General features: G+C 34.2%; 1 pseudogene; it reads right to left on the bottom strand.

Annotated features, from left to right (window-relative positions):
- Window positions 1-9,159: 9,159 nt before the first annotated feature.
- Window positions 9,160-11,263, bottom strand: LOC112821906 (kinesin-like protein KIF2A pseudogene; annotated as a pseudogene).
- Between the last annotated feature and the right edge of the window lie 293 nt (window positions 11,264-11,556).

The raw sequence follows: 11,556 nt of genomic DNA, 5'->3' as shown, positions 1-11,556 counted from the left end.
ATTAGGCTCTTATAATCCTTTGTATTTCTGTGCTATCTGTTGTTACTTCTCCGTCAGTTCTGATTCTGAGTCCTCTTTCTTCCTTTTTTGTAAGTCTGGCTAAAAGATTATCAGTTTTATTGATCTCTTCAAAGAAGCAGCTCCTGGTTTCATTGTTATATATATATTTTTTAATTTTTTAGCCTGTATTTCATTTATTTCTGCTCTAAGCTTTATTATTTTTTTTCCTTCTACTGACTTTGGACTTTGTTCTTATTCTTCTAGCTACTTTAGGGGCAAGGTTAAGTTATTTGAGATTTTTCTTGCTTCTTGAGGTAGGTCTCTATCACTATAATCCTCCCTTCTAGATCAGCTTTTTTTGCATCTCAAAAATTTTGGACCATTGTGTTTTCATTTTAATTTGCATTCATGTATTTTTTAATTTTCTCTTTGATTTCTCAGTTGACTCATTCATTGTTTAGTAGCATGTTATTTAGCCTCCATTTATTTGTGTTCTTTCTGTATTTTTTCTTATGATTACTTTCTAGTTTCATAGCATTTGGGTCAGTAAAGAGTCATGATATGATTTCAAATTTTTTGAATTTGTTGAGATTTGTTTTGTGGCCTAAATGTGATCTATTCTGCAGTATGTTTCATGTGTACTTGAAAATAATGTGGTTTTTTTGCTGGTTTAGGGTGGAATGTTCTGAATATATCTGTTAGATCCAACTGCTCCAATATGTCATTCAAAGCCACTGTTTCTTTGTTGATTTTCTGTTTGGATAATCTAACCATTGATGTAAGTGGAGTCCTAAAGTTCCGTACTATTATTGTATCACTGTTGATTTCCTTTATGGCTGTTAATAGTTGCTTTATGTTTTGAGTGCTCTCCTGTTGGGTGCATAAATATTTATAATCATTATATCTTCTTGTTGGATTGTTCCTTTATCATTATGTAGTGTTCTTTATCTCTTTGTTTTAAAGTCTATTTTGTCCAAAATAAGTATTGCTACCCACCCCAGTTTTCTTATTAAAATGTCCATACTCTCCAAAGCAATCTACAGATTTAATACAATCCCTATCAAAATACCAACAATATTTTTCATGAAACTAGTACAAATAATTCTAAAATTTGTACGGAACCACAAAAGATCCTTAACAGCCAAAGCAATCTTGAAAAAGAACAAAACTAGAGGTATCACAATCCCAGATATGAAGATATAATATAAAGCTGTGGTAATCGAAACAGTATGGTATTGGCACAAAAGTAGACACATCAAGCAATGGAACAGAGAGTTCTGAAATAAACTCACAATATTATGGTCAGTTAATGTACAACAAAGGAGGCAAGAATATACAATGGGAAAAAGACAGTCTCTTCAACAAGTCGTGTTGGGAAAACTAGACAGCTACATGCAAAAGAATGAAACTGGACTAATTCTTATACCATACAAAAAAATAACCTGAAAATTGATTAAAGATCTAAATGTGTGACCTGAAACCATAGAAAACATAGGCAATAATTTCTTTGACATCAACCATAGAAGCAGTTTTCTAGACACGTCTCCTGAGGCAAGGGAAATAAAACCAAAAATAAACTATTGGGACTACATCAAAATAAAAAGCTTCTGCACAGTGAAGGAAACAATCAACAAAACAAAAAGGCAACCCACTGAATGGGAGAAGATATTTGCAGATGATATATCCAATAAGGGGTTAATATCTAAAATATATAAAGAACTTACACAATGCAACAGACAAAAAAGAAATAACCTAATGAAAATGGGCAGAATACATGAAAAGACATTTTTTCAAAGATATACAGATGGTCAACAGACACTTGAAAGCTACTCAACATCACTAATCATCAGGGAAATGCAAATCAAAACACACCAGTCAGAAGGGCTAAAGTCAAAAACACAAAAAACAACAAGCAGTGGCAAGGATGTGGAGAAAAAGGAAACCTCGTGTACTGTTGCTTGGAATGCAAGCTAGTGTAGCTATTGTGGAAAAGAGCATGAAGTTTCCTCAAAAATAAAATAGAATTACCACATGATCCAGTAATTCCACTACTGGGTATTTATCCAAAGAAAATGAAAACACTAATTTAAAAAGATATATGCGATCGGAGGGGGACATGAACCATGAGAGACTATGGACTCTGAGAAACAAACTGAGGATTCTAGAGGGTAGGGGATTGGGGGGATGGGTTAGCCTGGTGATGGGTATTAAAGAGGGCACGTACTGCATGGAGCACTGGGTGTTACACGCAAACAATGAATCATGGAACACTACATCAAAAACTAATGATGTAATATATGGTGATTAACATAACATAATAAAAAATAAATTAGTAAATAAATAAATAAATAAATAAATAAAGATATATGCACCCCTCTGTTTATTGCAGCATTATTTACAATAGTCAAGATATGGAAGCAACTCAGTGTCCATCCACAAATGAATGGATAAAGAAGAGGTGGTGTGTATGTATATATGTATATACATATATATATAAACTACACACACACACACATCATCTCATATATATACTCTGGAATATACACACCTCTGGAATATATATAAATATTACCCGGCCATATAAAAGAATGAGATCTTGCCAATTGTAACAACATTGATGGCTCTAGAGGCTATAATGCTAAGTGAAGTAAGTCAGAGAAAGACAAATACCGTATGATTTCACTTATATGTAAAATTTAAGAAACAAATGAATAAAGAAAAAAGAGACAAACAAAAAGACTCAGAAAAAAACCGATGGTTGCCAAAGAGGAGGTGGGTAGGTTGATGGGTGAAATAGGTGAAGGAGATTGAGACTACACTTATCTTGATGTGAACACTGAGTAATGAATAGAATTACTGAATCATTATATTGTACACCTGAAATTAATCTAAAATATGTTAATTATACTTGAATAACATTTTTTTAATTTAAAAAAAATTGAAAGAATATTTACCACGGTGGTTTACCTTGGTTGAGAATAATATTTGTGCAAGTGTTAACAATTTTCTGGTAGTCCCATTAAGAAAATAAAAAGAAATGAACAAAATATAATAGTATATATTAACCAAAATTATCTAAAATGCTTATTTAAATGTAATCATTCAAAAATTTAATAGTAAGAGAGCTTACATTTTTATGCTAAGTTATAAAATTGTGTACTTAGCACTGACAGCACATTTCAACTCAGACTAGCTGCATTCATATACTCAATAGCCCCATTTGTCTTTTGGGTGTAATTCCACTGTGCGGGACCGGTCTACAGTGATGGCAGGGGAGACAATACATTGGCACAGCAACAATGGAGTTTGCTGCTCTTATCAAACCTGTTGTTACAAGACTTCCCAGTATCACTACACATCTCATTAGATGTTAATTAGAAGAATATTTCCAAGATATAATGCAGTTAAAAATTTCTATTTATAAGCACTTATGTATGCAAAGATTCTCTTTGTACTTGGCAACAACAAAAAAATACAATGACAAATTAGACAATGAGGCAGATAGTAGTGCTGCTCTCCTCTGAAATCACCATTCAAAATTTGGTGCTAATGAAAACTGCCTCATGGTTCCTTTTGTAAATAAATATAAAAATTTGAACTTATTAAAATTGACTCACTTTTGTCCAGTGCATACACTGAGGTTTTATTTTGATCTGCAAACAGGGCTTAAATAATTAAACTAAAAAAAGGGGAATTAGTGGATAATTATTCAATGACTGATCTCTAGTTCAATTCGGTAGATATCAGTACACTAACACCCTGAAGTCATGGAAATAAACAAGACAAAAAGGAAAAAGAGAAAAGAAAATAATCTTAATAAGAATGAATCTGGGGAGCCTGGGTGGCTCAGTCATTGACTGACTCTTGATTTCAGCTCAGGTCATGATCTCAGTGTCGTGGGATCTGTGCTCAGCTTGGAGTCTGCTTCAGATTCTCCCTCACTCTCTCTCCCTCTGCCCCTTCCACTCATGCTTGCTCACTCTTTCTCTCTCTCTCTCAAATAAATAAAATCTTAAAAAAAAAGAATGAATCTGTTTCCATAAACTGATTTTTATTATGAACTTGACATGACCTACATCTAAATTTAAAGACTGAACACTATTACACCATACTAATAAAAAAGGTGGGTGTTTAAAATAATAGCAGTGGGGCATTGGACTCTATCAACTCTCATTAACTGCAAATTTGGATTAGATTTTCCCAGTAGTATAAGGCAATACCTCCAAGAGAAAAACATAAGGCTTTAGTCTGGGAAAGATATAAGATTGGGAAATAGTATGTCTAAGTTATGCAGCTTTTCCAAATGTATATTAATTCAGGTTTCATTTTTCCCGTGTGACTATGATTTCTGATATAAAAAAAGGGTTAGGATGTGGCACTCTAATAAAACTAGTCATATACTTCTGCTACACTAATGGGTACTTTTTTCATTGTATGATTCTTTATAAATTCTGTCAAAACATATTTTTGACAAGAATACAAAAAAGACATGGTCCCTCACTTGTGATTTGTCACTTTTTAAATTTTAGATGTGCAGAATTTAAAAATTCTGTTTTACATAATTTCCAAAGTTATACTTAAATATTCAGAAAAAAATAAATGAAACCATGGGAGTTTTAGAAGGTCAGCATTGAGAGCCATTAGAATATGCGTCAGCAGTCAAGGGTGTGTGTGTGAGGCCCACAGACCCAAGTATCTTTCAGTCACATTTATCAGCTCTCAACTAGAAAGTTATTCCTTTTGATTAAGCATTGTCCTGTGTGGTTCTGTGTAAAATGTAAGAACTCTTGAGAAGGGGAAAACACAGTATCTAGAGTAGTAAGTTTATTGTTGTATGATTATCTCAGTACAGCTGAGCCCAAGCTGCAGGAGGGGCCTCAAATTAAAAACAAGAGCTGAAGGTGGAGCAGGAAAGATATCAACGGTGGTGGCTAGGAGTCTGAGAACAGGTTTGGTCTACCTCACATTTTGCTTAGTGCTGGCCTGAATGCCTTGAGAGAAATATCATACAGAAAAAGGCTACCCCTGTATAATCTTCCATATTTATAGGGAGAAGAAGGCAGGGTGAGGGATGCAATGATAACCTTTATCCAAACAGCAGTTCCCAGTTTGCACTGCATGGTGAGCCTCCTGTTTCAATCCAAACTCCCCAATCCTACTGGTTTAAAAGAAGAAGATGGTAGGAGGGGAAAAATGAAGGGGGGGGTAATCGGGGGCGGAAATCGGAGGGGGAGATGAACCATGAGAGACTATGGACTCTGAGAAACAAACTGAGGGTTCTGGGGGGAGTGGGGGGATGGGTTAGCCTTGTAATGGGTATTAAAGAGGGCACACTGGAGCACTGGGTGTTACACGCAAACAATGAATCATGGAACACTACATCAGAAACAAATGATGTAATGTATGGTGATTAACATAATAAAGTTAAAAAAATTAAAAAATAAAAATTAAAAAAATTAAAAATAAAAAGAAGCAAGGGACATGGTTTGGGGCCAACAACAGCCACTGAGAAAAATCCTAGAATAAGAGACAGAAAGCTATTGGAATGATCCCTCGCTTTCTAGCGGCCCATCAAGATGACTACATTTTTACTGAGGCACCATATTTAAGCTGTGGGCCTATTGGAGTCTTCTGCCCATTTTTTTTAAAGAGTTTATTTAAATTCCAGTTAGCTAACAGACAGTTTAATATTCATTTCAGGTGTACAATTTAGGGAAATACGGAAACAAACAAGTTTGAATTTCAGATTTCTACATAATAGCAGACAATGAGTCCAAACTTTTGCTTAATAGAAAAATATCTATTTACTACTAAACAGGTTATACCAATATCCTAGAAAGCCGAGGTGGCAGATGAAAACAGGGAATAATGTTAACAACTTTTGGACAATGTCTAAAAAGCACAAAGGAAAGAGTCATTTTATGGTGATTTTCAGGTTTTATCCTCTATGCAGTTGCCACACAGTTATTGAGATCACTACACAGTTGATTTGGTTCAGCTCCTGTTACATTACCGAGTTACAAAAATTGCTTATTTTGTGGTAATTTTGAAGAATGCAACAACATATTTATATCAACTAGGGATAGTCTCTGAGGCTGAAGGAAGCCCTTATTTTTTTGTGTAAACATGGTCCTTATGCCTTTAAACTGCAAAGTTCAGAGAAATCACTACCTAGTTAACTTTTAAAAACTTTTCCTGAAGCAAGGATTTAGAAGACTCAAGTTGATTGTACTTGAATAGTTGCAGCACAAGTAATACAGTGAGAGCCTTCCTCTTGGGGCACAAGATGACATTTATCTGTTTTAAATAATTACTTTAATGTCCTTAATTACTTTATCATTATGAATGCACTTTAATCAACAGGACAAACAATACCCAGTGTTTCCTATTTTGTAGTCTCTTAGAAGAATACAGGAAAATGTTTATAAGGTATTTTATTCCTTATGCCAGCAGCTAAAATAAGAGATTTTAGAATTAGCTTGAGAGATGGAGATCCTAAATTACATGCAAGACATCACTGGAGAATCTGGAAATAAAAAGAATTTATTCTCTCTAGGCTCACTGACTGCTACCTTCTCACAAATAAATGTTACGACGCCCTAATATACATTGCTTTCACTATCTCAGTCGTAGTCACTAAATAACTTTATAATTAATAATTGATGTTTTCTTTAACTGACAGATCCTGAAATTCAACAAACAAAATAATGAGATAGAAACCTAATAAAAGCTCTTAATTAGGAAATTGGTCCCTAAGAGCACATTTTCCTTCAGCCTGAAGGATTGCTTTATAGCTAGATCATTGTTGTTATTTTCAGTTGGCTTCTCTAATTTGCATGTGCACACGCACACATGCACAATAACACAAACATTTTCTTTGAAGACAATTAAAATATAAAAAATTATTTTGCCAATCAGGTTAACTATCCAGATGTTCTTTTAAGTATATCACATATTTTTCTCTTTACTAACATGGTATTTCAGAATGAGAAAAGGCTCCAAGATGTGGAGTTTACAACAAATCTCTTTCCTGATAGAATTTCTGTATTTTTCCACAGAGCCTCTTTTATCTGTAAAGAGAATTATTGCGTGTGTTTTTTCCTATGTTCAAATTATTTTCTATCTTCTATGCTGAACATAGGAGAAAGAAAATTGTTTTCTCTCATTTTTTGGTCATTCTTCATGTATGATCTAATCTATATATTTATGTTTTCCTTAATGAAGATTATTTTGTCATGAACATGATTATTAAATATAGCATTACAAATATTGTCAGATCAATATTACTCATCAAAATTTTTTCAGGACAGAAAAATTGATAAATTTAGAAAAAATATTATGCTTGAACGGATTTCATGAATCTGTTAACAATAGTTTGATTGTGTAGAGCTCAGTTTAGTTTTCCATGTGCAGTCAACTGACAGATAAGTGGCTGGGCTGGGCTTAGGTTTGGTGATAAATAATATGACACAACTGTTATTACTATAGTATTCATTTCCTTTATCTAATCTCTTCATGAATTAGCTTTTATTTTAATGACATGATTCACAACTATTATTTCCTAGTTACTTTCATTTTTCTTACTGATTAATAAAATAGGAATTACCGATAAAGTTTAAGCTAACGTAATGAAGGGATACAATACTGTAAAGATACTTTGTAATAAAATAAAATATACTGAATGTGTTTTCTTAGTGTTTAATTTTAAACTAAACTATTAAAAACTATTTTATCTTCACTCAAATATGACATCTTTTATTTCATTTTCTTACATAAATTATCCAAACACCTATTATTTTTAGAATAGTAAAGTGGCTTAATTTCTATGTGAATAAAATATTGAAGTAATAAAATTTTGAAGAAAGGTCATGTTAATATGTGAATTACAGGGTATCTTCTCTTCCTACATGTAGTGATCAAAATCATTTTACTTCAAACTCTTCAACTCATCCTTTCTACCATCAATTCTTGTCAAGTACATAATAGGGAATCAAATATGATTTTTTCAAAAATTGCAATTCAGAGAATTAATCACAAAATAACCATTGCATATTAGACTTTGTAGTAGGGGCATAAGTAAAAAATAATAAATCTACAGGACAATTTGATAGCTTTTATATTTTATTTTCAATAAGATACTTCATCTGCTTGCATGCCCTAAAAGAAACTTTTATATCAACTTTGTAATGGTATTTTTTTTTTCTGTAAAGTGAACAGATCAAATCATTTCAATGTTAAATGAGCATTATTTAGGTACATGTACTTTTAGAAAATTTTTAAAATTTTCATTTTTTAACACACCAACTAGTTTATAATTTCATTCTTTATGAAGAAAATGCTAAGAAAATTAAAACCATGTATTATATGGTTTTAAAATCATACTTCCAGATTTCTATACTTATAAGATGGACTAGTTCAGCAACTATGTTCACTATCACAGACTTTAGTTCTATTTAGTGATATGGCACATCGTGCAAAATTAACAAAACAGTCACAAACAAAAATGTCTCAAATATAGTAAAAATGTATATATATATAAGACAGGTAATTCACAATGCCAAATAAGAAATGTCATTTATCTTGGCTGTGCTTCAGAAATTTAGGATCAGTAGGCTTAATCATGGGGCGCCTGTGTGGCTCAGTCTGTTGAACATCTGACAGTTGGTTTTGACTCAGGTTATGATCTCAGGGTTGTGAGATCAAGCCCTGCTTAGGGCTCTGCACTCAGCAGGGAGTCTGCTTAAGATTCTCTCTCTCCCTCTCCTTCGGCTCCTCCCCACTGCGCTCTCTCTTGCTCTCTGTCAATCTCTAAAAATAAATAAATAAATCTTTTTTTTTTTTTTTAAATATCCTTTGTCAAGGCACAAAGCAGGGAGAGGTGAGCACAGCTGTCCCTAGGAATGGGCAAGGTATGTACGATCACTGATGAGGTATCCATACACACAAAGGACTTAAAACTGCTCAGTCTTGCTCTGAAAACTGAACAGAGTTAAAAGGAAATGCTGTGGTTTCCCCCTACCATTCACTTCTGGATCAAGTCCACAATCTTATTTCATCATCTAGAAAATAAAATTGGCAAGGATCCCCAAAAGTAAATTACAATTTGGGTAAATGAAACAAAATCCTCATTATTCCCAAATTTTGGTCATATCTCCTGGATCAGAAGCATTTTGTAGACAAAGGAGTGTTTCACAAAATTGAAATGTCATTCAGATGAAGGAAAGATATTTTCCACAGACATTTAAAAATTTCAAACTTTCAAATGGTTCTTATAGCACAAACATTATATGTTATGTAGTGGGGGTTCTGGGGATCCTTCAGTAGGACATGGGGTGGTCTCTTGGGGTTGATCTGCTTGCTGGCCTGTTCTTGCAGAGCTACACAGAAAGATTTCACTTTATCCCATAGCTCAGTTAAAAATGTCTTTTTTTTTTTTTTGGCTCAAGAATAGTTCCAAGTTGAGTAGCGTATGAATCTACATCATAATCTACTTCAGTCATCTCGAAGAGAGCCTTTTCATCTTCTAACCATTGAATAGAGTCGTAGAACACTGTCCTCCTGTGATCTTCTACACCTTATTCTTCTATTTCTACCTCTTTGTGAGATAGCTTCATGGAAAATAAGCAATTGTGGAGAAACCTCTTCTTCACTTTGTTCACAAGGAAATTTTACATCATCTCTCTGAAGGGAATTGCCCATACCCCACTCTGCCTCTAAGTCATCAATCTGATTTGGTGGGTGGTGCATTATTGGATGAATATCCCAGCAGCAGCTGGATCCACAAATTCTTTCACACTATTTGCATATCTTAATGTATCATCAGGATTTTCACAGGATGCCATCCCTGGAGAGTTTGTAGCTATCATGTAGGCATCAGAGTCTTCACCCATGAATAAATCTATTACAACCTAAATGAGTTTACTTGCTTGGAAAGGAGTAGGAGATTTGTTTCTACATAAGGCTTTTTACTAATTTCAGCACCTTCAAGCCTTGTTTGCCTGTCTGCACTGGAAGTACCAGCTCCTCTTTCATTTCCAGGAAAATTGATGAGATACAATTTACCAGGTAGTTCTCCTTTCCTTCTAAGAATAATCTGAAACACTGCATGACTCCAAGAGGAATGTGCATTGGCAGATGTTTGACTGGATGTTCTACAACAGTTGCCTATGTCAATGAGTTTCAGTACATCTTCAACACATTTGACTTCCTATTCCTGTAATCCCACCACTTGAACCTGCTGTTTTCTATCTTTTAACGCTCTTACTTTTGCTTTCCTGTTTAGCAAGTCAAACATATTTCCACTATAAATTTCTAAAAAAAAGGTTGCACTTACTTGAAGTTCTAATTTCTTATAATTTGGCTTCTTTGGCATTAAAAAAACCTCTCTGGCTGCTAATGTATGAATTCCTTTGAACAGTCTTTTATGTTTCCTTTGAACAATCCTGGTTCTTTCCTGAGAAGTCATGCCCCATTGTTTGAGTTTTTCCACTTTCAGCAAAGAGTGTGGCCATTCTCCTTTCAAATATGGTTTCCACTAGTGGTCTAACTGTAATCTTGTAAACCATTTCAGTTAGAAGCTGAGTCATCAAAGGCAGAATCAAAACCCAATGGTTGGTTCTTTACAAAACTAAAAGTAGACCATCACAATAATTTTATTAGGGATTATGATGACATCAAGATCGTTGAGTTTCTTTTTTGCTGAATGGTCATTTCCTTACACAAACATGTATCCTATGTTCATCAATAGGATCTGCTGTTGTCAATGGTCTACAGTTCCTTTAAAGTCTCTGATCATACACAGAATTTCATAATTTGGTTTTGTAGCACCAACATCCTGGGCTCTTAAGTTTTTTCTGTTGTAGTCGTTTTTTTTTTCTTGTCTTTTGTTTTTCATATTTTTTCTACTTTTTTCACACAGTGAGAATTTCTATGTGCATTCTGTTGTGCAGAGGAAGACTATTCAGGAAGTTGACTAGGTCGTGAACACGCAGAGCCAACCATTTTGTTATCTGTTGGAGGAAGGTCATTCTAAACAGAAACCATCAGAAGTCTGACGATTCTTTACAGTTTTGTATACTTTGGCTGAGGATGCTGGAGGTAGAGGTGTTTCTGGACTGGATTCAATTTCTTCATCGGGAACAGAGTCACAGCTGAGTGAAAAGATGCTCTCCGGGTCAATATCTTTGTCCTTTGTATCTCCATTTTCTATCCATTCAACAGTAATACTTTCACTATTTTCATTTAAAAATGTTACCATTGCTTGATATACTTAGGATCGCTAGTTAGGGCCTTGAATTTGTTCTTATTTCCTCTCTCTCTTTCCATGCATATGGTCCTTTACAATAAAAATTACTTCCAAGCCTGGTTGAGTGTCACTCTACACCCCAAGAAAGTGACATTAAACATTTCCCCCAAAAGGAACCATCGCTCGGCTAGATGGCTAGATTTCCACATAAATCCTGATCTGCACGTGGCTGAAGTTGGCCCTAATAGTTCACTTCATCTGAGTTGTGTGTGTGTGTGTGTGTGTGTGTGTGTGTGTGTGTGTGTGTGTGT

The sequence above is a fragment of the Callorhinus ursinus genome, unplaced genomic scaffold (assembly GCF_003265705.2).
Source record: "Callorhinus ursinus isolate GAN/ISIS: 27379988/994484 unplaced genomic scaffold, GSC_fseal_2.0 scaffold8, whole genome shotgun sequence".
In the NCBI taxonomy this organism is placed as follows: Eukaryota; Metazoa; Chordata; class Mammalia; order Carnivora; family Otariidae; genus Callorhinus; species Callorhinus ursinus.
This window is presented reverse-complemented; position numbering and strand designations above follow the sequence as displayed.